Source organism: Triturus cristatus, chromosome 1_1 (assembly GCF_964204655.1).
Source record: "Triturus cristatus chromosome 1_1, aTriCri1.1, whole genome shotgun sequence".
Lineage (NCBI taxonomy): Eukaryota > Metazoa > Chordata > Amphibia > Caudata > Salamandridae > Triturus > Triturus cristatus.
The window spans coordinates 262,995,928-263,021,905 of record NC_140579.1 but is presented as its reverse complement, the minus strand read 5'-3'; the positions used below and the strand labels follow the sequence as shown (position 1 = coordinate 263,021,905).

Sequence of the window (25,978 nt, the reverse complement as noted above, 5' to 3'; positions counted from 1 at the left end):
CTAATTTATTTAAAGTTCCCCCTAAATGTGTGGGTTGTAAAGCAGGGCTGTAAAAAGTTGTTGATTCAAAAATGAAAATAAGGGAGCTAGCCTCCTCAACTCAGTAAAAGAAGGAAAACCGTTGTTGCACTTCGGAAGTCGACACAGTTCGATGTGATTGTGTGAAATCCTGAACTGTTGGGTAGGTGCCCGCTGCTGTACTAAAGCTTCGGGGATGTAAATTCATAGTAGCTAGTGCCTGCATTCTCAACTCCAATAATTCTGTATACCTTTTCCTTTTTGAGCTCTAACTGGTACTGAGGGGTACTTTTTTATTATTGGGTGAGACTGGAAGGTAACCTTAGCCGACACACCAGGAAAAATCATCCAGATATAGCCCGGAATGCTTTTGCTCGGAATTTGCATTACTAACTTTACTTTTTTAACTAGCTCTGGAGCAGAGGTTAGTTCCTTCTAGTATTGCTATCACCTGAGGTACCCTACTGACCATATATCATTTATTTTGAGCTACCTAGGGCAAGGGAGTATGTATAGGACCAGGTGCAGGTTTACAGATTCAGGCATTGTCAGATATCTTTAGAGCTAGTCCATACAGGTTTTCGAATTGTGTATGGCCACTACTGCTCGCTTTAGGTGCAAAGTTATAGTAGAAAAGTCTAATTTCTGTGATTTTTACTCTTGAACTATCTCACTTACCAGAAATCAAAGAATTAAAATGCTGTGCCATCTTTGCTAAAATAGTGCAATCTTGTTATGTTTACGCCAACTTGTTATACAAGGATAAACTGGATAAGTACGCTTTGCGTCTAGCTGATCTCTATGAATTCAGGAAAAGAGTGAAAAGCTACACAGCTCAAACTAAAAAATAAGGTGGACAATCAGTAGTGTGAATTTAAGACCCATGGACCGTCATTAAAATAGAAGATTGAAGAGGCCTTTGTCAATTATATTATGTTTATATAGGAACTCTGGCATCAGAATGAGTGAAAGTGGCACTGTCAGTTCGAGTCTGAGTTTTCTGCATTTAATTGGTGAGGACCAAGCTTTATTTCCATGTCTAATACAAGAATCTGAGACTTCGCACTCAATCACGTATTACATCACACACATCTTAACAAATTACATCATAGTCTCATATACTACACTGCAATAAACCAACAACCCACCTAACTTTATAGACTTAGCTTAGCGTTCCCTTTGTACCAACCACACAATAACACAAATGCTACACCAGTGCTATCATTCTGGGCAAAAACGAAAAACACAACCCCCTCCAGAACCATACAAGATACCCGCAGTTTTCTAGCATTTCGAAAGCCTTTCTTTCCAAATACATGTCCTAAGGCATCTGGCCACTCCGTGGACACTGAAGATGATGGCTAGCCATGGCATCCAACTGATGCAAAGGGTGAAGGAGATGGATAGTGGAGTGAAATTCAGAAGGTGGACATTAGTACATAGCACCTTCAGTTATGCATTGTATACTAGATCACGAAGAGTAAAACAGCCTACCCAACATCATACATCATCATTGATCGTACCGTCACATTCTGAAGATGCAGTGACAATATTAACTTGCATTTCACACCCTAAGAAAGTCAGAAGGCACAAAACCCACTCTCACCACCACATATTGCACTGGTTGGGGATAAGCCACAGTATCAGTTCCATTGTGGATATTTGTATAGTGATCCCCCACAATTGAAGTTAGCTCTGTAGGGGACATGGAAATGAAAGCAAATGCAGAGGGACAACTATGATACTTAGATGTTTGAAATATACATAATGTCAGTAGAGGGCTATGCTCTCAGAATAACACTACACAACCTAAATAGATGTACAGACATTCAGTAATGGTTGAAGGTGACACAACCTACTCTCCCTGGGGAGCAAGTTTGGCTTGAGCTAATACAGGAGTGTAGAATTTAATAAAATATCTACTTGTCCATGGGACAGTTAAGTTCATAAATATACTTGTCCTGTAACAAAATCCACTTGTCCCTTTGGTGCCCGTTAGTGCACCATCAAATAATAGCAGCAAACTCATTATTGAAGAGCTCTGATGATAGCCTCTCTGATTATGTCAGGCTCATGGTATAAAATGATTTGAATACTAGCAATTACTTTATTTTGCCCCCTTTCTGCAGATCTACATACTGGGGTTGGAGGTAGCAGTATGTAATAGTTCCAGGATTGGCATGCCCTTTTGAGTCTGTGCAAACCTATTAACTTGCATGTTTTGGGGGATTTCCCCAGCTCTTCTCTAATCTTTTCCCACACTGAGAAAGGTTGGAAATTTACTCCTGACAATGGCAGATTTCCTTGCCTACTTGAGGAAATTCATATGAATTCACGAAAGACGTAAATCCTCATTAATGCAAGGCCATATATCATGGGTGCACTTTTGTGACTTTCTTTAACAATTAATCTCCTAATTAGGTCTGGTGTTAACCAAGACCTTTTGTTTTCATTAAAATGCTATCTCTCTCTATCGGCTGGCTTCACTCTGTGGGACAGCATTCTGCTCTTTTACAAGGAGCATATAGGCACACAAAGTAGTTTTGTTCAGTGCCAGGAACTACTATGGGAATGTGAACCTTTTGAAACCAAAAACTACTGGCTGTCTAGGAAGAACGTGCTGGCAAACAGCACCACGCCCACCTGAAAAGCCCCAGGTAGACAAAGGAGCATAGTGCAGGCCAAGTGAGTAACCCAAAAATTAAAATACACTCCACTTTGAACCAAAGCTCTTCTGCCAACAAGCAAGCGAAGAAAGTCATTGCAACCCTCTCCAGAAGATCTCTCTTGTCTCTTCCATTCAAGCATCTATTTGATTCATCCTTTCATTCACCCACTGATATCTACCATTTCACCTTTACATTTATTCTTTCATCCATCAGCCTTTCACCATTCTGTTCGTCCACCCATTGCCCATCCATATCCAAACCTACCCATCCATCTCCAAAGGTATCCATCCATCCATTTCAGCCATCTGTCCATCCATCCTTTTGCTCACCCACTAACCCATCCTTTCACTCCATCTATCCACCTTCCCACTCACTCATCCATCCATTCATCCAACCGCCCTTCCACCTATCTATCAATCCTTCTGCCCATCCATCCATTTACCCTTTCACTCATCCGTCCTTTCGCTCACTAATCCATCCACCCTGTAACCCATCCATCCAACCATATATTCATTCTTTCCTTCATCAACACATCCATTGTCCATCCACTATCCCTTTCACTCATCCATCCGTGTATCCATCTTTTCATTCATCCATCCATCTAGCCAACCACACTTACACTCTCCTTCTCAGCCACACATCCATCTATCCTTTCACTCACTCACTCACTCACCCGCCCACCAACCCTTTCACATTTGTTATCAGCCTTTGTCTGCCGAGCTGCAGACAGAAGAGGCCCATCAAGCGCTCCACCCCGCTGTAGCTGCTAAAGTGGGATGTTCACAACGCCCCTGTCCAAACCTATCATTCCATCTCCAAATCTATCCATCAAACTCGCCCATCCCTCCTTCCTTTCACTCATCCATCCTCCTATTCACTCCTATATCCATCCACACTTTCACTCATCCCTCCATCCATCCTTTTACTCATCCCTCCATCCATCCTTTTGCTCATCCCTCCATCCATCCTTTTGCTCCTCCATCCATCCTCCTTTTCACTCATATATCCACCCACACTTTCACTCATCTCTCCTTTCGCTCATTCATCCACCCTTTCACCCATCCATCCTCCTTTTCACCTATATATCCATGTACCCTCCTTTTCACCTAAATATCGACCCACCCTTTCACTAATCCTTCCATCCACTTTTCACTTAACTATCCACCCATCAATCTACCCTTCCACCCAGCTATCCATCTATCCACCCATCTATCCACCCATCCATCCATCCATCCATCCATCCATCCATCCATCCACCCACCCATCTATCCATCCACCCATCTATCCATCCATTCACCCATCCATCCATCCATCCATCCATCCACCAATCTATCCATCCATCATTCATCCATCCAATCTACCCAGCCACCCATCCACTCAGCCATCCATTCATCTAATCTTTCTCAACCATCCATCCGTTCACTCATCCATCCACTTTCACCCCATCCATCCACTCATCCATCCATCTATTCTCCCTTGCCCTCATCCATACGTCCATCCACCCTTTCACTCATCAGTCCTTACATCCATCGTTTCACTCATTCATCCATGCATCAATCCATCTACCTTTTTACTCACTCACCCAACCTTCGTGGTAATTATGACCCTTTGCCTGTGGACCTGCAGACAGAAGAGGCCTGTAGGAGAGTAGGGTCTGCAATCCTATGATCACCCCGATTTTTTGCTTTTGCTTCATTGGTTTACGACTTTCCCTGGCTGTGGGCCTGCCAATCAGACCCACAGCCTAGCTGTTCTCTCTCGAGATTAACACACATGTACATTAGGTGCATCCACTAATTGGAACTGGGCCGCCTTATCAGTCCCTGTATCAGCATACCACGGGTATCCAGGGCATCGGTGTACCCAGGGCCTACCAGGGGCTGCAGCATGTATTATGCCACCCCTGGATGGCCACCCAAATCTGACACAACTGGCTGCACGACAGCTGGCGGAAGGTGGTGTAATCACCCGTTGCTGTAGGTGTAGTATTCCTATACCTAACCCTAAAATGGACACATGGATTCCTATCAGTCACTCCTATGGCAGGCCTTATCAATCCTGAAGGCAGAGTGCTGGGAATCATGTGAGATGGTGCTCTGGCGCGAGCTGAGCCCGTCGACGGCTTGCGGAACCAAGTCCTAATAGCTGTTCCATGGTGACGCGTGCCATCTACCTTAAAGTGCATTATAATCCTCGCGGTTATTTGCTAACTTTGGCATCGCATCACCCAAACATGTCAAGTAAGGTGTCATACGAATTGGAATACGAACCCCTCGCCAATTCTGGCGACGGGGTTAGCATTCCACCCTTCTAGAGGGACACGACATGGAAGTAACCTTGAACCCCGGTTAAAGTTGACTCAAGCCTCAGCATCACAAAATGGATGCTGCCACCAGACACAAGTCTGACCTCCTGCTGCTGGGAGACCTTCCAGCGAGGGGAGCTTGGACAAAGGGTTTCCTGTCGAGGGCGGTGTTAGCACCATCCCAGACAGGGTTTGTGTATCCCAGGTAGGCAGGGCTGAAAGGAAGGTGATTGCAAGTGGCCCCCCGGTGCTCACTGTGCATAGCCCGGCTCAAACCAGTTTCGGGGGCACCCCAGCCCCTGAGCTGGGGCGAAGCCGGACAAAGGATAGGGGTGTAACCACCCCCCTCCTGGTCCCACCCATAGGCAGGACCTAGTCACGGGCCTGCCCCTTTTCCTAGAATAAAGGTAGGAGCGAGTCCCCTTCCCAAATTGGATAATTCTGAATCTTGAACTACTTTCCACGAAAGGAACTCTTGACTTTTTCTGAAGACTCTCCCTTGTGGCTAAGGAGTAGCCACCCTGCACTAGCAGGCACCACCTAAGCGCTTGCGGTTTGCTGTACGTCTCTCCTACGGATCAAGACTGCCCAGCTCGACGAGACCCGGATTCCCCGCCATCTCTGACCTCTACCTACATCGTCAGCCCAGCTGAGATTCGTGGGTGTGACGAGACCTGCGGGACCGGCCATCTTCAGAACCTGCACGACGCTTATCTAGCACGACCACCGAGGGACCCTCGAGTGAGTGCACCTAGGGTTTGAGAAGCCCTAACCCTGAGCCGCTCCAGCACCGAAGTCTGCCTCCCCAGCATCCACGAGATCTGCGTGGGGGCCCTTCTGCTCCTTGCTGCTCACCGCGTTGTCCGGCCACTCGCCGTCGGCTAGTGGCCCTCTTCACGACGCACCACGACAGTTTTTCATCGCTGGTCTGGTTGCTCCAGACTGGCCCTTGCTCCCCTTCAACAGAGGAGTACCCCGGACCCTCCTGGTCCACTCCAGACGCCCTCTTGACTCCACCGCATGGACTTGCCTCTGCTAAAACCTGCTGCCCCACTCCTGGGCCCAGCATCATCGACAGCAGACACCTTCGTGGGACAGCTCGCCCTCCATCCTGGTCGCCGCCGCGCCTCCTGGTCCGAGGAACAGCCGAGTCCGACGTCACCCACTCACCTGGTCGAGGTGACTTCATCCGGTACCATCCTGGTGCCCACCCAATCACTGGCTAGCGGTTGAGAACTGAGTCCCCTCTGCTTTCAGGTTTCCTTCATCACCGATCCAGGCTTGGATCTCTCTGAACATCGACACTGGTCGCCTGCCAGCAACTTCTTCTTTCAGGCTCCCGAGACTACAACGAGGACTCCCGACATCTTGCTGAACCCCACGCAGCCGCAGCCTCTGGGCTAGGTAACTCGAGCATTTCGGTGCTCCATCGTAGGTTCACTCTACAAGTGTCCAGCTCCTTTTCCGTTTAGTCCAACTGATCGGATTCCTCCGGAATCAGTAACTTTAGACTCTTTAACATCTCCCATTCCACTTGCAGTGTAAATGGTTTCGTGCCCTTCGGGCATTTGGGTAAATTGTGCAACTAGAAGTATTTTCTCAAGAGTTTTGTATTGTGCTTAGCTCCCTGACTCATAAAGAGCCAGGGTAGTCTTGTTATAAATAAATATCCTTTATTTTCATAACAACTCGTGTGGTGTCCTTTCACTTGGTGTTCAAGGGGTATATGTGATGGTAAACAGCTGGCTTAACACGCCCTATAGAGTTTAGCCTGAAGACTGCTCTTGTCCACGCTACTAGGATAGCTGGTCTACAAGGTTGACTTACAACCAATCATCAATAAGGGTCGTTTGGAATGATACACAGTGATCACTAGAATAGTGAGCACTACATATCAGGCCAACTTCTCACAAGGCCCATCAAGAACTCCACAGCTACTGTAGCTGCTACAGCCACGAGATCACGATGCCCCTGGTGCAGGCACAAAGTGAGACAGGAGAAGCCCAGTGAAAGGACCGAAATGGGGGTGGGCCTGATGCCTGTATCAAGGGCCCATGGGGAAAGTAAGGAGCGTTAATGTAAGCTCTGGATGAGATGAAATAACATATAAGAGGCCAAGGTGAGCGGGTCAGGGCTTTCAGAGAGGTCGGCGGAGGAGGGCGTGGTTAGCAGGTACAGGCACCGGGTGAAATATAAGGTGTACAGTAAAGGCAAAGTACAAAGGTGGTGTGCAAACGAGCTGTATGAAAAGAGAAAGCAAGGCTTACTGTAGGTCCGAAGGCGAGAGTGAGGAGGGATCATAGTGCCATATGAGGTCCAAGGGAGGAGCACAGAGTAAAAGGCAGAGATCACAAGGTTCAAGTCGGAGCAGGGGCCAAGAGGCAAATAAGGCAATCTTTTAAATGCCAGTGCTGTGAGTGTTCTAGAACTGCAGAAGCTCGATGTTGGTCTTGAGCTCGAAGTAAATGAAAGGACATGGGGAAGGGCCCAGAAACCACACGATATAGCCAGTCCGAGGCATGTGTGGCTGTAGATACACATGTTCTGCTAACTTCCGCCATCTAGTCCGGATGTGTGCAAGTTGTTTTACTTCGAAGAAGTTTTTCGAGTCATGAGACAAAGTGACTCCTCTTGGTAATAATACGCATGGGGATCAACTCCATTGTTAGATTGTTTTCTTTCCGCCGTCCGGTTCGAACGTTTTGTGTAGCGCTCGGGTCGAGACTGTCTCGGGCTCTCTTCGGTTTGTTGTTTATTTCTACTCTTGTCTGTATTGTTTTGGTCGGTGTTTTCCATCGTCGCATACTGAAAACCAGAAAACTTTCACCCCTTGATTTGACATGCTTCAATCGTGGCCTTTGGGCCTTGCCCATTCTGGACTACTCTTTATATCATCGGCATCGACCAAGAATGCCCTGCTAATGGAATGAGCTCCATTTTTGCTTCTGTCCCAGGTGCCACGCGAAGTCCCCGAGAACAGACTTCCATCGGGTTTGCAAATTATGTCTGTCTCCAGACTATCAGGAAGCGGACTGTGAGGCTTTTCGATCCTTTCGATCGAAGAAGACATTGTGGGACTGTATGGCACATCACAGAGAGATGCAGCGCAGAGAATGGAAGAAACAGTCAACCTCTTCAGTCAAGATGTTGAGCAGGAACAGAAAGCGCTTCATGAGGCCTTTGCCGCTGAGGTAGGGGTCTTTTCTATCCTTGACTTTGGTACTGGCTCCGGCTCTGACTCCGACCTTGACATCTGCCTCCAGATACAGGATCGCCCTTGGCCAGTATACCGTGAGTACCCATGTCCCTGTTCCACCTTCCAAGAAACACTCGGTTTCGTCTGAATATATGGCTCCCAGGCCACCACTGCCAGCAGGCCGTGGTAGGCACCTACCATCTGCTGTGGATGCCCCACGTGCCTTCGGGCTTGGCACCGAAAGCTAAGCCGAAACAACTCCCTCCCTCACCCAGCTGACCAAACTTGGCACCGAAACAAACAGCTGCCTCTTCGGTTCCAAGCACCCCGCTCCCAGTAGCTTTGCCTTTGACCACCTCAGCTCCAAAAAATAAATCTGCTTCGGCACCGAATACTTCGGCATCCAAGTTGCCCCTGGAACCAATGCTCCAAATCATGCAGGAGCAGCTCGATCCAAAGCAGAAAAAATTACATATGCAGGCTCGCGCTGACAGTATTTTAGCTCAGACTGTGCACTAGGCATCCAAACCATCTAAGTGCTAGCTTTCTTGTGAAGAGGCCATAGATGTACCAGTGCCTGCTAAAAAGAAGGACATAGCAACCAGCCCTCTGCATCCTCCTCTTCCTCCTCCACCACCACAGCCACTTCCTTCGTCCTCTTACACCACAAAGGTCTCCACTTACGCATTAGCGTACACGTTTGCGGACGCGCCGTGAGCGCCGAAGGAGCGCCTAAGGAAAGCCCGTCTGTGCCCGTCCATGCCAGGACAGACCAGGATGGAGCTCAGGCCCATAGTCATGGAATCTGCACACCCAAATATCCACGTGTACAATGGTGAGTTTCTAAAGGCACTGAGAAATGACGCAAGACCGATGTGCCCTATAGAGGCCATTACGGAAGATATATTTACTTCATGTCACTATTGTCACTCCCTCAAGTCAGTGAAAGCTAATAATTCTTCTTTCACATTTGCGCTGTTAAATTGCAGATCTCTCCCTAGGCATGCCATAGAGATCCACTTGATCTTAGAGGAACGAGAACTAGATATACTCTTCCTAACTGAGACGTGGCTTACAGAGTCATCGGACCCGGATATAGTTCAGGCTCTCCCACCCAATTACTCGATCATTAGACAGGATCGCCTGACAGGGCGTTCGAGGAGGTGTGGCAATTATTTATAAGAACTTATTTAGTTGCAGAACTTACGAAAGTCCACTTATAGAGTGTGAGAGCCTCGGCTTCTCCATTTTCCTCTCGCCCACGTGCACCTTCTCAGGGATCTTGGTGTATAGACCTCCGGGTGACCACCATAATTTTTGTCATAACCTTCTTGATAAAATCTCGCTCTCCATCAGCAGCACTCCCAACTTCTCCATCTTGGGTGACCTCAATATTCATCTTGATGAAGTGGGTGCAGCTGCATCGCAATGTCTGCTTGATACCTTGGGATTGGTACACCTTGATCAAATTGTGACAAGCCCTACACATGTAGCAGGACATCTGCTAGATCATTGTTTTACTAATCTCACGAACATTGTGTGTGATCAGCCCCACTTTGTCCCCTGGTCAGATCACGCCTTACTCTCCTTTGTCTGGTCGCCAGAAACACAAAATCACAGGGTTAATCTTTCAAAGAAGGTTGGCCGAGTTTGGTCGAGACTACCAGTCAAAGATTGGGAGGCGGCCCTGAGGAGCTGCCCGCCCATTTCTCATGAGGACCCAGTGGCTGCTAATGAAGCCTTTGACAACTGGCTTAATCGCACTCTAAATGCCACTCTACCAAAAAAAGAGATGAGCCATCGGGAAGGCCACAATAAACATCCATGGTACTCTGATAATCTTAAGGAACATAAGCAGTCATGCAAACGTGCAGAAAGGAAATGGAGAAAGGACTATTCTCTTGCTGCAAAAACTGAATATAAAACTTCTCTTAGAACTTACAAAAAATGATTGAAGTCCACCCAAGCCGAATATTATCAGAGTAAAATCTCAGAAGCAGCTAGTACTCCCAGGGAGATTTTCAAAATCTTTCAATCGTTGGTGACTACTCCTAGGGTTTCCAATCCTCTACCCGACCGTCAGAAACATTGTGAGGCATTAGCCATTTTCTTTGCGTCCAAAGTATCCAACATCTACTCTAGTTTTCCAATATCCCCACATACTCCTGATAAATTGGAGAGTGGGCTTGAAAGGTCGGAGGTGGTAGCTTCCAACTCATCTGGTGATCTCAAAGCCTTTCCACTATTAGATCTTGCTACTGTTGGAAAGCTCCTTAACAACTTAAAATCGGGCTCCCCCCAGGACGTCGCTCCTCCGGTGGTTCTTAAACAGGTTTCGGAAACAGTATGCCCGATGATAATGCAGGTCATTAATCTATCCTTGACCTCAGGATTGGTACCCCCTAACTGGAAGGGAGCAAAGGTCCGGGCTCTATTAAAAAAGCCTAATCTGGACCCGGAAGATCTGGCCAATTACAGGCCTATTTCGCTGCTACCCAGTCTTAGCAAAATAGCTGAAAAGCATGTCAACCAGGCCCTCTCGTCATTTGTTGAGTCTTCGGGCTCTCTACATTCCACCCAGACTGGTTTCAGAGCCAAGCAGGGAACCGAAACGGCGTTGGTGGTGGTAGTCGAGGCAACCAGGAGTATTGTGGATGCGGGAGGCTGCGCTGCGGTGATCCTGCTGGACCTCAGCGCAGCCTTCGATACTGTAAACCACTCGCTCCTGTTGCTTCGGCTTCGCCTTGCAGGGCTTTCAGGATTGGCTCTTAAATGGCTGCACTCCTTTTTATCGGACAGATACTTCTCCGTTTTTGAGGATGAGGTGTCATCAAGCCAGCTGCAATTGAGTCACGGCGTTCCCCAGGGATCATCCCTCAGCCCTACACTATTTAACATTTATATGAGACCGTTGGCTGATGTGGTGCTTCCTTGGGGAATTCAGCTTGTCACCTATGCCGATGACACGCAGCTGGTTGTGTCCTTGTCGAGGGACGACGACTTACATCAGGGGATCAACAAACTAACCCCGTGTCTCACTAAAGTCCTTGAATGGATGACCTCATCCTGCTTAAAGCTAAATGGAGCCAAAACTGATATCATGATGTTGGGCTACAAAGCCCCAATCAACTTGGACCCCTGGTGGCAGAACTGTCTGGGACCTCCTCCAAAGCCTAAGACCAAAATAAAAAGCTTGGGGGTCTGGATGGATTCCACCCTTAATTTCCAACAGCAGGCTAATAAGGTGGCCGCAACCTGTTATGGTTTGATGAGATCCCTAAAAAAAGTACTAGACCTTCTTCCCTTCGAAGCCAGACGCGTATTGGTCCAGTCGCTGATTCTCTCGCGACTGGACTATGCTAATGCTATCTATTTGGGGACATCAGTAGCTACTATAAAAACTTTGCAAGCTGTGCAGAATTGCGCAGCCCGATTGCTTATGAAAGTGCCCAAACGATGCTCAGCAAAGGCCTCAATTCGATCGCTCCACTGGCTCCCAATTCAGGATAGGATTGTGTTTAAGGCTATGTGTCTGGCACACAAGTCCATTCACAATATGGGTCCTTCCATTTTGGATCCTCTGTTTCATCGCCATCAATCAGTCAGATCTCTTAGATCCAATCAACGTAATTTACTCGTAGTTCCCAGGGTTAGGTTGGCCCGGATGGGCGGCCGGCTACTTTCTGTCCAAGCGGCGAAAGGTTGGAATAAACTCCCCGATAACATCAGGCTTGAAGCAAATCACATCGCTTTCAGGAAGCAACTAAAGACATTTTTGTTCAACAATGTCCTCTAATATCCTGTGGGTCTTACAGCGCTGGGATGCTCTAGGGTAGCCATGCGCTATATAAGAAAGTATTCATTCATTCATTGTCTTCCACTGATGATAATGGGGTTGCCATAATTCGTATCCATAGCCCACAGATCATTGGGATAATTGGGACATTGATCCCCGGATGATACTAACCCAGATCTCTACCCAGCCAGACCATCATCCCCTGATGATGCTTCATCTTTTCAAGACCTCATTACTAGGGCAGAAGCATATCACTAGGCCCCCTTACACAAAGATTCCATTGAGGACGATTTTCTTTTTGAAACATTTTCCAGCACACATAGATTTTGCCAATATGTTCCTATGCTCAAGGGCATGCTGCAACATTCTCACAACATTTTTAAGGACCCAGAGCGGGCACGTGGATTGTGAACTATACTGAATGTCAGCGTGAGAGACAGCGTGTGTTGTAACTTCGTATTGCTAAAATTTTTATTTGCGTCGAGAGGTACTGGTTGTACCTCGTTTTTTAAACTTGTGCATTGCCTGCTTGGGGGTCCTGATTTCTACGGAAAAACTCAATTTCTACATCGTAAATTACTCACGGATGCCCACTTAACCGCACTTTAAAAACAAATACTTCACACACGCTGCTTTCAGCGTGACGATCTCCCGTTTGCTTTTTGGAGCGCCATCTTGGGGGTGGGAAACCTGCTGCTTGCCACTGCCGGCTGCCATCTTGGGCGGTGCTCTAGCTGTCAAGGGTACACCTCCGCCTACCTACTTAAGGCGCTCAATGCAAGCGCGCAACCTAGTGGATTGTGAACTATACTGAATGTCAGCGTGAGAGACAGCGTGTGTTGTAACTTCGTATTGCTAAAATTTTTATTTGCGTCGAGAGGTACTGGTTGTACTTTGTTTTTTAAACTTGTGCATTGCCTGCTTGGGGGTCCTGATTTCTACGGAAAAACTCAATTTCTACATCGTAAATTACTCACGGATGCCCACTTACCCGCACTTTAAAAACAAATACTTCACACACGCTGCTTTCAGCGTGACGATCTCCCGTTTGCTTTTTGGAGCGCCATCTTGGGGGTGGGAAACCTGCTGCATGCCACTGCCGGCTGCCATCTTGGGCGGTGCTCTAGCTGTCAAGGGTACACCTCCGCCTACCTACTGAAGGCGCTCAATGCAAGCGCGCAGCACGCGCGCGCAGCGGGCGCGCCGATGGCGCGCCAGAGGCAAGCCCGTCTACGCCCGTCCGCGCCTCGACCGCGCCCAGCGCCAGGAATGCTGCCCTGCCGAATGACATACCCGGTAGACTAGTATACAGCAGAGAACAACTACTGCAGCTGAACCTACCTAAGGGTGATGATTCTCTGGGCGTTAGTCTCTCCTGTGGACTAATTAACAGCCGGTCACTAGTTAAACACTCCTCTGATGTCCATGGCCTCTTGGAGGACTTAGAGCTAGACGCCCTTTTTATCACAGAAACCTGGGCCACGACTGAGTCCACAGTAGCCCTGAGCGCGGCCTGTCCCGGTGGTTACAAAATCCTCCATAAACCTCGAAGCCTAGGTCGAGGAGGTGGAGTGGGCTTGATTTTTAAAGACTCACTAGATTTCAGACCTCTCCAGATTGATGAGGTAGGGGGGATAGAAATTATGGGCTTTTCTTTACAGTCTCCCGGTGGGAATTTACTCACAGGGATGTTATGTTATAGGCCCCCGGGTGCACCTACACATTTCCATCTCCTCGCCGATACTATTATTAATCTAAAAATTGCCCACACCAACATGATCATATTAGGCGATTTTAATCTCACAGAGGATGGAGGACTAGGTAGTCAACTGAGAGACCTCCAACATACTTGCTCTAATTTAAACCTCCATCAATTGGTGGCCAGCCCTACCCATCAGAAGGGCCATATTTTGGACCTGGTCTTTGCTAACCCAACTACAACGGGGATATCAAGGATTATGCCCTTGAACTGGACTGACCACTCCCTTATACATATGAGTATGGCATTGCGCCGCTGGAAGAACAAGCCCAGCCAGCAGGGGCTTTATAGGAAGGACAGAGAATGGGCCAAACTGGCCAAAGCTGGCCCTTTAACTCTATCACCAGATGTCAGCTATTTGTCCTCTGCTAAGTCCGTGGAGGAAAATTATAGATCTTTCACAGAACAGATAATTAAGGTTCTTGATCACACTGTTCCCTTCAAATCATTAAAGAAGGTGAGGAAGAGGTCAGCGCCCTGGTATAACGAGGAGCTGTATCAACTCAGACTCTCTCGCAGGCAAGCAGAGAGGAAATGGAGAAGAAGGTATACCGAGGACGATAAGAAAGATCTGAGATTGATACAATTACAATATAAAGCTCTGATCTTAAGGTCCAAGGCAGACTTCTATGCGAGTTCCATTATCCAAGCCCCGAACGGGACTAAAGCCCTTTTTAAGATTGTTCGCGATCTATCTAATCCGGAGTGTATGAACAACAGAGTAGCTCCCTCACAAGCCTTATGTAACGAAATTGCCTCCTTTTTTCAAGAGAAAATCGCCAACATTGTCAACACTCTACACGACAAAAATCAGGATGGCTCTGAGGAACCCGCCAGTTCAGGCGATGGAGATGTTTCACTGACCGCAACCCTAGACAGCTTTCTACCACTCTCCCAGACAGTTTTTGACAGCCTAATAGAAAGTGTGTCTTCAGGCTCCCCTCTTGACCCTCTCCCTTGTAAATTCTGGAAATTATATGGGCGTAACACCTTCCCCGGCTTGAGGATGATCTGCAACCAGTCTCTGATGGCAGGCTCGGTCCCGGACTGTTGGAAATCAGCATAGGTAACCCCACTGATTAAAAAACCGAATCTGGACCCTTTGGTACCAGCTAATTTCAGGCCGATCTCACTCTTGCCTTATCCGGTGAAAATTCTTGAAAAGTCAGTCAGCAAAACACTGTCCTGCTATCTGGAGGAGAACCTCTTGCTTGACAGGGATCAGTTCGGTTTTCGTCCCGGTCACGGGACTGAATCGGCTCTAATTACCATGTTGGATAACCTTCGAATGCGTGCCGACAACGGAAATGTCATGATTCTGGTGCTTCTCGATATGTCGGCAGCATTCGACACGGTGAGCCACCCAGTTCTGATGGAGAGAATGAAGCAGATAGGCATTAAGGGTAGAGCGCTACAATGGCTTCAATCTTACCTGGAAGGCAAACAGCAGGTAGTCACCATGACCCCTTTTTCATCTAGCAGATCTCCAGTTGTGTACGGGGTGCCGCAGGGATCGGCAATTAGCCCCATACTTTTTAAAATCTACCTACGGCCCCTGTTTCCCCTAATTAAATCCTTTTGAGTCAGCCTGGTGAACTACGCTGACGATACGCAGCTGGCCTTCTCTCTAGAAGGGGTTGATGCGCTACCTCTGGACCGGTTCCAGCAATGCATGAAGCAAACTACGGACTGGCTCAGATGGAACTCCCTCCAATTCAATAGTGGTAAAACTGAGGTGGTCTTCTGCTCTCCAACCAGGGTTCCTAAATCTCTAATTCCTGAACTTAGACTCTCTCCAGAGGAGAATCCTCTGATACCAGTCAGTAAGGTACGCAATCTCGGGGTAATTTTGACGACGATCTTCAGATGGTATCCTAGGCTTGTAAGACCGCCTCGGTCTGCTTCGCCCTGCTAAGACTACTCCATGGCATTCTACCCCTTCTTCCTAGGGAACTGCGAGCCACGGTAGTACGTAGCACGGTATTAAGCAGGCTTGATTACTGCAATTCCCTTTATCTGGGGGCCCCGCAGTATATCCTCCAGGGACTGCAGAGGATACAATCAGCAGCAGCTAAACTAGTGCTTGATCGACGACGTAGCTCCTCGGCTACCGGAGCGCTGAGGGACCTGCACTGGCTCCCGGTCAAGGAGAGGGTTTCCTTTAAGTCTCTATGTTTGACATTCAAGGCAGTGCATGGATTAGGGCCTGCCCCTCTGCAGGATAAGCTTGCTCGCTATCTGCCTACTAGCCAGCTCCGTTCTTCCACGGCAGGCCTATTGGCAGTCCCGAGAGTTAAACGTTCTCGGCTAGGCGGCAGGGCCTTCAGTACAGTAGCCCCCGGCATGTGGAATAAGCTCCCTTTGAATTTGAGACAGTGTAACTCTTTACTTGAATTCCGTAAGGGACTCAAAACCTGGCTCTATCCCAAAGTATAACTCAGAACCCTTTCTGTCCTGTCTGCCTCAGTATGGTTTCATCAGTCTTCAGCGCCAAGATACCCGTAGGGTGATAGTCGCGCTCTACAAGTATGCAAATCAATCAATCAATCAATCATGTATAAATACACCCAGGGTCACCAAGACATATAAACTAGCACCCTCCGATCCTATTTACATCAAGGGTCAGCTTTCCGCAGACTCACTAATTGTATCTTATGCCCATAAAAGGGCCATGTCATGAGCAGATGCTCCTCCACCTGACGAGGAATCCAAACTTAACGATGTTTCAGGGAAGAGGGTGGCAGCACAATCCTCCAATCACTGGTGGATCGCTAACCCCCAAACCTTGTTAACAAGATACGAAAGGGCCTCCCTGAGGCATTTAAAATAAGGGGACATAATATTGTAAATGAGGGAAAATTAATCTCCAACAATTCCATCAGGTGTTCCCTAGACTCAGCGGATACAGCAGCCAGGGGCAGCAATACAAGTGTATTGTTGCGTAGATATGCTTGGCTACATATATCTGGCTTCAAGCGAGAGGTGCAATAAACACTTTTAAATGAGCCTTTTGATAAAGAGCATCTCCTTAGTCCCCAGGTGGACCAAGCATTGTAGAAAATGAAAAGGGGCACCGAAGTAGCTAATTCAATGGGGGCTCTCCAAACCCCTGCTTCATGTGGCTACTTTCAGTTTCCCTCATAAAACAGGGTGCCACAACTACATCACCTGATGCCTCTACCTCCTCTTAAAGGCAGCAACACACCTCCCCCTCAAAGGGGTACTACAGAGGCACATATAGAGTGACTCTCTTCTCATTCCCCCACCCATTTAACACCTGTCGGGGGCTGACTACAGCATTTCTTCCCCACTTGGAAAACTATAACATCAGATCAGTGGGTGTTGGACATTAACCAACATGGTTATTGTCTAGCATTCATAACCACACCTCCAAACATTCCACCTCGCAGACACAATCTCTCCATAGAACATCAATAAGAAGTGAAGGCTCTGTTGCTCAAAGGAGCCATAGAGCCCATCCCTCTTTAACATCAAGGTTCGGGAGCGAACTTCCTATACTTTCTAATTTAGAAAAAAATGAACCACTACGGCCCATCTTAGCTCTTAGGCTCTTAGATAATTACATGCTATCAGAGCACTTCCAAATGATCACTCTTCAGGACATGATCCCACTGCTTCAACAAGGTACTTTATGTCAGCACTAGACTTCAAGGAAGCTTACTTCCACATCCCGACCCATCCAGCTCATCGCAAATACCTCAGATTTGTTATAGCTGGAAGGCATTACCAGTTCAAAGTGCTCTGGTTTGGAGTCACTACCGCACCCCATGGGTTTACCAAATGTCTAAAAGTAGTAGCAGCTCATCTGCACAGACAGAAAATTCATGCCTTTCCATGTGTGGGTGACTGGCTCATCGAAGCCAGTACACATCTCATGTGTCACCACACACACAGACTACTCTGCATCTTCTCCATCAACTGGGGTTTATGACCAACATACAGAAATCACACCTTCAACCTTTACAGATTCAGCTTTATTTAGGGGCTATGCTCAACACACAGTTGGATTTAGCATACCCAAATGGGGTCAGGATTCACACTATCCAAACGCTACTACAGCAGTTTCAACCCAACTAACACATACCAGTCAAAACAGTTATGCAACTCTTAGGCATGATGGAATCTTGCCTCGCAATAGTACCACACGCTCGACTACATTTGTGCCCGCTGCAAGAATGTCTGGCACGCCAATGGTCTTAATCTCAGGGCCAGCTGCAAGATTTAGTGTTGGTGGACGGCAGCACTCATCGCTGTCTGCAGTGGTGGAACACACAAAACCTATCAAAGGGACAGCCATTTCCCGACCCTGTTCCCCAGATCATTCCCACAGCGGATGCATCTCTTAAAGGATGAGGTGCTCACTTACAGGATCTCACAGTTCAGGGTCTCTGGGATACCACTCAACAGGGTCTCCACATCAACTACTTTGGGCTTCAAGCTGTTTTGCATTGAAAACATTTCTAACTCACCTGGCAGGCAAGGTTGTCTTGGTTTGGACGGACAACATGACAACCATGTACTATTTACAAAAATAGGAGATGACACACTCCCTACAGTTATCAATCCTGTCTCAGATAATTTGGCGTTCAGCAATATGTTACAACATCCATCTACTGGCGGAACACCTCCTGATGATGAACAACCACTTTGCCAACCTCCTCAGCAGGATACTGCAACAAGTCCTCGAGTGGGAAATCCACCCACAAGTCCTTCTCAAATACTTTAACAAGTGGTGGTTTCCACAGATAGACCTGTTTGCAACTGCGGACAACGTAGAATGTCAAGACTTCGCTTCCAGGTTCCCACATCCACTATCCAAAGGCAATGCGCTATGGATGAACTGTTCAGGGATATTTGCCTATGCTTTTCCGCCTTTCCCTCTTCTTCCGATTGTGGTTTGGAGGCTCAGGCAAACGTCTTTCACCCTCCTTCTAGTAGCTCCCTGTCATGGGGACGTACGCCACCATATGTGATGCTTGTTGTGATGTGCATCCCTGGACAGGCACTGTGCGATCTTGCAGGATGCACTCTGCATAAACCCATATTTATAACCCAAATGCATCTGTGTGGCATATCTGTGTGCTTTCCACATGTGCATCTGATTGAGTGTGTGCTCTCACCCCACATATTATGTCTGTAGTTGTGTTGGCACCATTAGGTTATGGTCTGGGCCTGGTGATTATTTAATCAGGAAATGAGTTATTCAGAACACTGTCATGGTATGAGCCTGGTGATTATACAATCAGGAAATGAGTCACCCACTCAGCAGCCATCTTAATTGGACCTGGACTATAAAGGCACTTCTTTCCCTCACCCGGTTGCTAGGCAATTGGAAATCTTTGCGGCCTCAGTCGCATCTTCAGGGCAGCTCCAGTCACAGTTAGACTTCATGATAACGGCATCTAGTGGTTCCTGAGTCATGAGCCTGCAGAGGATATCGGCACATCATTCTGTGTCACAAGTCTGCAGTGGACATAGTCATACTGTGTCACGAGTCTACAGCAGATGTCAGCACGTCATCCTGTGTCACGGACCTGTAGTGGACATCAGCACGTTTCAAACTGTATAGTAAGTGACGCTGCCAGTCGCGCACCCCCAAGGGGGCATCTTTAATGCCTTACAATAGAATCTTGCCACAGCATCTCTTGGCAAAGGTAGTTAGTCAGTACATACAGGATTACAACAGCTAGCCCTTATGACACTGCCATCAGCATTTCATGCCCAGCTTCCTGTAGTGGTTAAGGATAGCTGCCAGGGGTAGTTGGAAGGTGAAGTAAGCTGAAGGTTTACCTGGTTCAGGTCTGGACAGTTCCTTATTGTGGGGCACGATAGTAAGGTGCCTTACAGTATTTTCGGATTGGAGGATGACGCCATTCCTTAAGGCAATTATCCAGTGACTTAACTGAAGGCAACAGCCTGCTGTCCTCCTGAGCCAAGATCCCAGGCTACCTGCTGAACTGGTTGCGTGAAAAGGTAATAAAGAGTCTGAAGTGAGTATGGTGGGTTGCGCAGGGGAGTGCTTGCACTAGGTGTGATGATCTGTGAGTACTTCTGTTTATGTTTATATCATAGTGTGAACCACATCCTCAAATCCCACCTCGAATTGCGTCAAGGACAACAGCTACCAGGAAACCACAGACGAGGGTGTCCAGTGAGTCAACGGACCAGACCTTGTTTCTTTTATTATTTTGTCCCATTCCCCCCTTCCCTTCACTGTGGCACAGGCTGGCCGAAATGTGGTCCGCGTTGCAGTGAGGGGCGTGGTAGGACAAACACGAACATCGCTCCCGCTGGGTTCAGGATATCTCAGGTTAGTGCATCTGACACTCCCACTTGGGTTCGCCAACCATGGTTAACTACACTGCTCGAACTCTCTGTAGTTCCAAGCAAGAAGCTTCCCCTCAACCCTGACCTTCTCACTTAGAATCTTGAAGAAATCAGGCACCCAAATCCATAGGAGCTCAACCTTGCGATTTGACTCCTGAGGTCATAAAATTCGGTTACCTTAATCTTCTACCTGATTGTATGGCCTTTCTTAAAGAATGCCGTAGGTCTACAAATAAAGCATGTTACTCAGCGAATTGGAAAAGGTTTGTTTTCGACTGTCACAGTAAACATGAATCCATTTGATGCAACTGTGAAAAACGGGGAACAGCCATTACAACGCGGTTTTTACCACGCGCAGCTTTTACATCGCATGCGTTACAACGCATGCGATGTTACAACGCAATGCCATTACAACGCAAGTCTTTACATCGACTTGCGCTAGATGGCGTGCTAACATTACAAATAGTGTAGTTTACTATCCCAACACCTTCCCTACTGTTACGTGGACTGGAGTTGGAATAGTAAATTACACTTTTCTAATGTTAGCACGCCATCTAGTGCAAGTCGATGTAAAGACTTGCGTTGTAATGGCATAGCGTTGTAACATCGCATGCGTTGTAACGCATGCGATGTAACTGCACGCGTTGTAATGACACGCGTTGTAATGTCATACATCCGTGAAAAACATTGTTTGCTACCTTCTTTATTTGCAGACCTCTGGCCTCGCATACACTTCAATACATCTGCATTTAGCTGCAGTTGGTCCCTATCTACAAAACAGGCAACACTTATCTTTGTTCAAAGTACCAGGCATTCATTAAAGGCCTTAAAAGTGTAATTCCACCTATAGTTCCACCTGCACCCACATGGAATCTCAATATTGTACTTACCAGACTTATGGGCCCACCATTTGAACCATTGCATAACTGTCCCCTACAGTTCTTGTCTTGGAAGGTTGCTTTTTTGGTGGCGTTAGCTCATGTACGCCTGTCAGTGAGCTCCAAGGCATTAACCTTGGAAGAACCTTTCTTTCAGCTACACGGAGATAGGGAGGTCCTTAGAACCAACCCAAAATTCCTTCCAAAAGTGGTTTCATCTTTCCACCTCAATCAGTCAGTTGAGTTATCCGTTTTCTTTCTGCCACTGGATTCAGTTGTGGAAACAGCTCTTTATAGCCTAGATGTTAAAAAGAGCTCTAATGTATTATATTGACTGAACTAAAGAGTTCTGTAAAGCTATACAACTCTTTGTTGCATTATCGCCCCCTCACACTGGAAAGTCCATATCTAAGACAGACATTTCTAGATGGATAATTAAATGCATTCAGACATGTTATGTGTTATGCCAAAGCTAAAAGGACTTTGCCTGCACCCCCATGTCACTTTCTACTCGTAAAGTAGTGGCCTCCATGGCTTTCCTTAGCACTATCCCAATAGCTGACCTTTGTGGGATATCTACATGGTCTACACCACAAACTTTTACCAAACATTATTGTGTGGACATTTTAGCATGCCAACAAGCCAATGTTGGGCAGGCAGTGCAATGTGCTCTCTTTCATACAACTGCAATATCCACGGGCTAGCCACCGCTTTTGGAGAGGGACTGCTTTATAGTCTATGCAGAGCATGTGTATCTACAGCCACACATGCCTTGAACGGAAAATGTTACGTACCCTGTAAACATCTGTTCGTGGCATGTAGTGCTGTGGATTCACATACACCCACCCTCCTCCCTGGATACCTGTGGCCGTTTCCTTTCAACTATTTCATTTGCATGGACATCTCTTTACTTCTACTTAGTCTCACTCCATTCTCACCGGCCTGCGGGAAAACAAACTAACAATGGAGTCGATGCTCATGAGCATTATCACCAAGAGGAGAAGGCACTTTGTCTTGTGACTCGAAGGAGTTCATAGAAGAAAAACAACTTGTACACATCCAGACCCAACACTAGATGGCAGGAGTATGCACAGCATGTGAATCTACAGCACCACATGCCATGAACAGATGCTTACAGGGTACGTAACATATTTCTTCCCCTGCCCTCTGTACATTCTGTTTTTTCCTTTTAACTTTGTATGTTTCACTTATGAATGGCAAGGATTATGTTTGTGTAAGGTTAAATTACAGTATGATAATTTTGTGAGAGATTGAGCAGACGAGTAACTTTTTGCAAGACTACATTTGACCTCATTGTGACTCATTTCTTCAGTCTTGAATCTTGTGTGCATTTTTTTGTACTTCCAGATATTTGAGTGGTGGTACGTCCGAAAGTATGGAACATCTTTCATTGAGCAGGTGTCAGTGAGCCACTTAAGGCCGTTGATCGGAGGCACTGAGAACAGTCAGGCACCCTCTGCATTTGTGCTCAGCAGCAGTGAAACAGAGGCGAGCAAACATAATCTGTCAGGTGACTATTACTGTAGCTTACTGCAGCTTTCTTCTGACATGACCCTTTAGGATTTCCCCCTGAACAATAGAAAGGGTGCATGTCTAATAAAGTCCCATCAACCTGAAGCACACATCAGTCATTGTGAATGAGGCCGTCTTAAAGAAGAAGCCTATAACATTGCAGCTTTATCTTTTCCAGGTACTGTTAGGTCCCATGATTTGATTAGGCGTACTACATGGCTCGGAGGGCTACTCAAAACAGTATCTGAATGTACTAGAACTATTAAAGCTACATGACTGCATGGGTGTCTCCAACAGCTGCTTTATTAATATGTCTTCAGCACTTCAGTGAGTTCGTTGAAAGATTTTACCTTTAGTTGAGACATTTCTTTGCCAGAAATCTGTCAACTAAACATTCAGTGAGGAATAAATAGGAGTTTGGGTTCTTGATCTAGCCAACATGGCCTTGCTTGAGTTCTTCCCTTCATTAGTACCAGCAGAGCTTTCATATATACCCCTTTAAAAATCTAGGAGAAACAACCACAACTATTTCCAGAGCTCCACAGTAATTCTGTCCACAGATCTCTAACCCCCTGCAAAGGCTAGGAAATAATAAGATTTCAGCAGCATGCAGAAAGGAGGTTTAACGAAATATTGTTTTTGCTTGTCTCCCTTCAGAATGTAAAATGTGGAGAAACCCTCTGAATTTGTTCAGGGGAGCAGAATACAATAGGTATTAACATTCTTGCAAATGTTTTCTTGCTTTTTAATTATGCCGCATGTTTAATCTGGGTGCTAACTTTACTTATGGCTTAGTACGGGCAGCTGTTCGCATGATAGACAGTAATGTTTAAAGAGACATGATTGTGTGCTCCAACCTTGCTCTCTTCAGGTAATTTCTTTGTGCATGTTATTTAGTAGCAGTGACTAGTATTTTCCCAGCGCTGGAGGTAAATGCTAATGGTACATGCAGTCCCGCTTTCTCTTGGCTAATGGGAAATTAGGGCAAGGAGGCGGTGGAGTGCCAATGCTTTTTTAAATACATAAAAATGCTTACTAAGGTGCTAAACAGCAACCAAGTAAATTCACTTACACTCGTACTCCACTCCCCAATGCCAGCAATCGATTATGTGAATAATATAGATACATATATGGTTATGTATGTATTTCAGTTTAAATAAAAAGCTTTTGTTATTTCCATATACACAAGGATTCAGGCATATACTCTCTGTAGCCGGTCTGCAGCAGCCTAAACCTGCTGTAGAGACCTGTCATAATATTCCTTTTTGACAGCTGGAAAAATCTGGTATTAAAATATGAATAAGTCACCACTAAGTACACCTTATCGCCCACAAAGTAGGGTGTCTCATAGTGGGACATGTGTGAAATTGTAATAGGGATGTTTCTCCAGTGAATAAGCCGTCAAAAGCGATTTTCACTGGCAGGGCTGTAGCTGAATCCTAAAAAATGTTAAAATACAGATTTTAAACTTTAATCTGTAACTTTTGGCAGGAACCGGGTGCAAAAGCCATTCAAAGGCCATGTTAGTCCTTGATCTTAGTGAGGTGTGAAAATTGCTATCAGAGCAGGACCAATGGCCTGGGGCTTGGGAGGTGTTTTTCTTCCCCTTGCATGGGTGGAACTAGGAACTTCATTAACTTTTAAAAGGATCTGCCTTTTCAGAAGTAAATGGAAGGTGAGACCTAGAGAAGGCAACCCTTTGTTCCCCCAGCCAGGCTGGCAGCAAACCCAGTGGGAAGGCAGCTAACCCCAGAACCAGTTTTGAATGACCACAGAGGAGGGGACTGTGGTTTTCCCTGCCCATCCCTCTGGGTGGGCACACAGGTGCTACACAAGGAAGGAGGAAGGGTTTCTCCATCTTGAATTTTAGGAATAAGGTGTGCCATGCAATTGTTTGCAGTAGGTCAAATAGGAACTGATACGAAAGTGGGTGGATTGCCCCTTGGAACTTTTACCCCCTTGGTTAGAGGTGCCAGGAGTCACCCCTACCCACTGACTAGTGCCAAGCAAAAATGTGGCTCGCCAAGGTTCTCTCATCAGAACACTTTCTGGACCAGCAGCAGACCAGAAGAGAACTGGACCCTACTTGCTGTAACCCAAAAGGAGCCCTGAAAGATTAGACTGCTCCTTCTTGTACCCAGGACAAAGAATTCGACTCCAAGGGTCAGTTGGCTGACCTCCTAAGTAGGTAGAGGGATACAACCAGCTGTGAGAGACCTTTTTCCTGAAGTTACCTCTTGGTCATTACCAACTGGACTTGCACTGGACTTTTCTGGGAGCCTCTGATGGAATGTTCCTTAAGTGCTGTCATCGAGGTCCTGGGATTCCTCTAAGTGACCCAGAGGAGCGGTTTCAGAAACCCTGAAAAGTTGGGACTTAAAACATTTTTGGGCTTCCAAGACCTCCTGAGCAATCGGGGACCTTGCGGCAAAGGTATACGATTTCCATGCACCTCCTTCAGATAAAACTTCAAGTTTTCCCCGCTGGAGAATTTTGAGCTCCATAAAAATAAAAAACCAAGGGCCTAATTCATATAGGGTCTCTGCAGTCGTGGGGGAGTCTCGGCACTCTGGGCAGACTCTACGCAATGAGAGAGTTCTCATTGTGGAGATTCCGCCCCAAGTGCGCAGACTCCCTCATGACTGAGGGGCCTCTGCCATGAGTGTGGAGGCCCTTTGTGAATCAGGCCGTAAGTCAGAATGTAAAATCTTTGACTAGGACAAACCTGCTTGGTGAAACTGACCCGTGCTTCATCGATGTCTGCCTGAAATCATTTAAACATTAAAAATACCTATCTACAGTTACTCTATTTTGTATTTTAAATTCGGTTTGAAAGATTATTGCTGGGCGTTTTTACTTTGCTACTGTTTTGGTTCTGCATAAGTACTTGAATATTGCCTCAAGTTACGTCTGACTGCTCTGTGCCATAGCTACTAGTGGGTTGAGCTCACGTTAATTAAGTAACTTTGGCGTTCATGCGGACAAGTTAGTGTTATTCCTTGAGGTGTTTGACCCCGCATTCCAAATAATAATCCACTTTCTTACATATACATACATGCAATGAGTGATAGCGGTCCTCTAGTATGTGGGAGTATGTAGTTATAAAGAAACATAAAAATGCATCAAGTGATTGTACGGACTACGGACAATAGGCTCTCTCACTGTACATGCTAAAAATGCACAGTGACATGTTTAGACTAATTAATTAGGACTGGTCCCTATGTTATATTGCATCTAGTTCCGGCAATTTCATCAGGAGATCGGGACCTATCAAGGTATAATGGCTCCTGATGCATACACTTGTAAAAAAACAAACATGAAACGCACGTGTCCTATCTGTAAGTTTTTTTTCTCCCTAAAAGAGACCAATTCTGTTTAATAATATAGAATAGAGAGGCTAAGGAAACATGAATGAAGCATAGTATATTGGCACACAAATAAGTAGTAATAGGAGCTTAGAACCAGAATCCTCAGGT

General features: G+C 46.5%; 1 pseudogene; it reads left to right on the top strand.

Moving 5' to 3' along the window:
• The window catches only part of LOC146870104 (suppressor of tumorigenicity 7 protein homolog), a 777,381-nt pseudogene that overhangs the window by 145,791 nt on the left and 605,612 nt on the right, over nt 1–25,978 (top strand).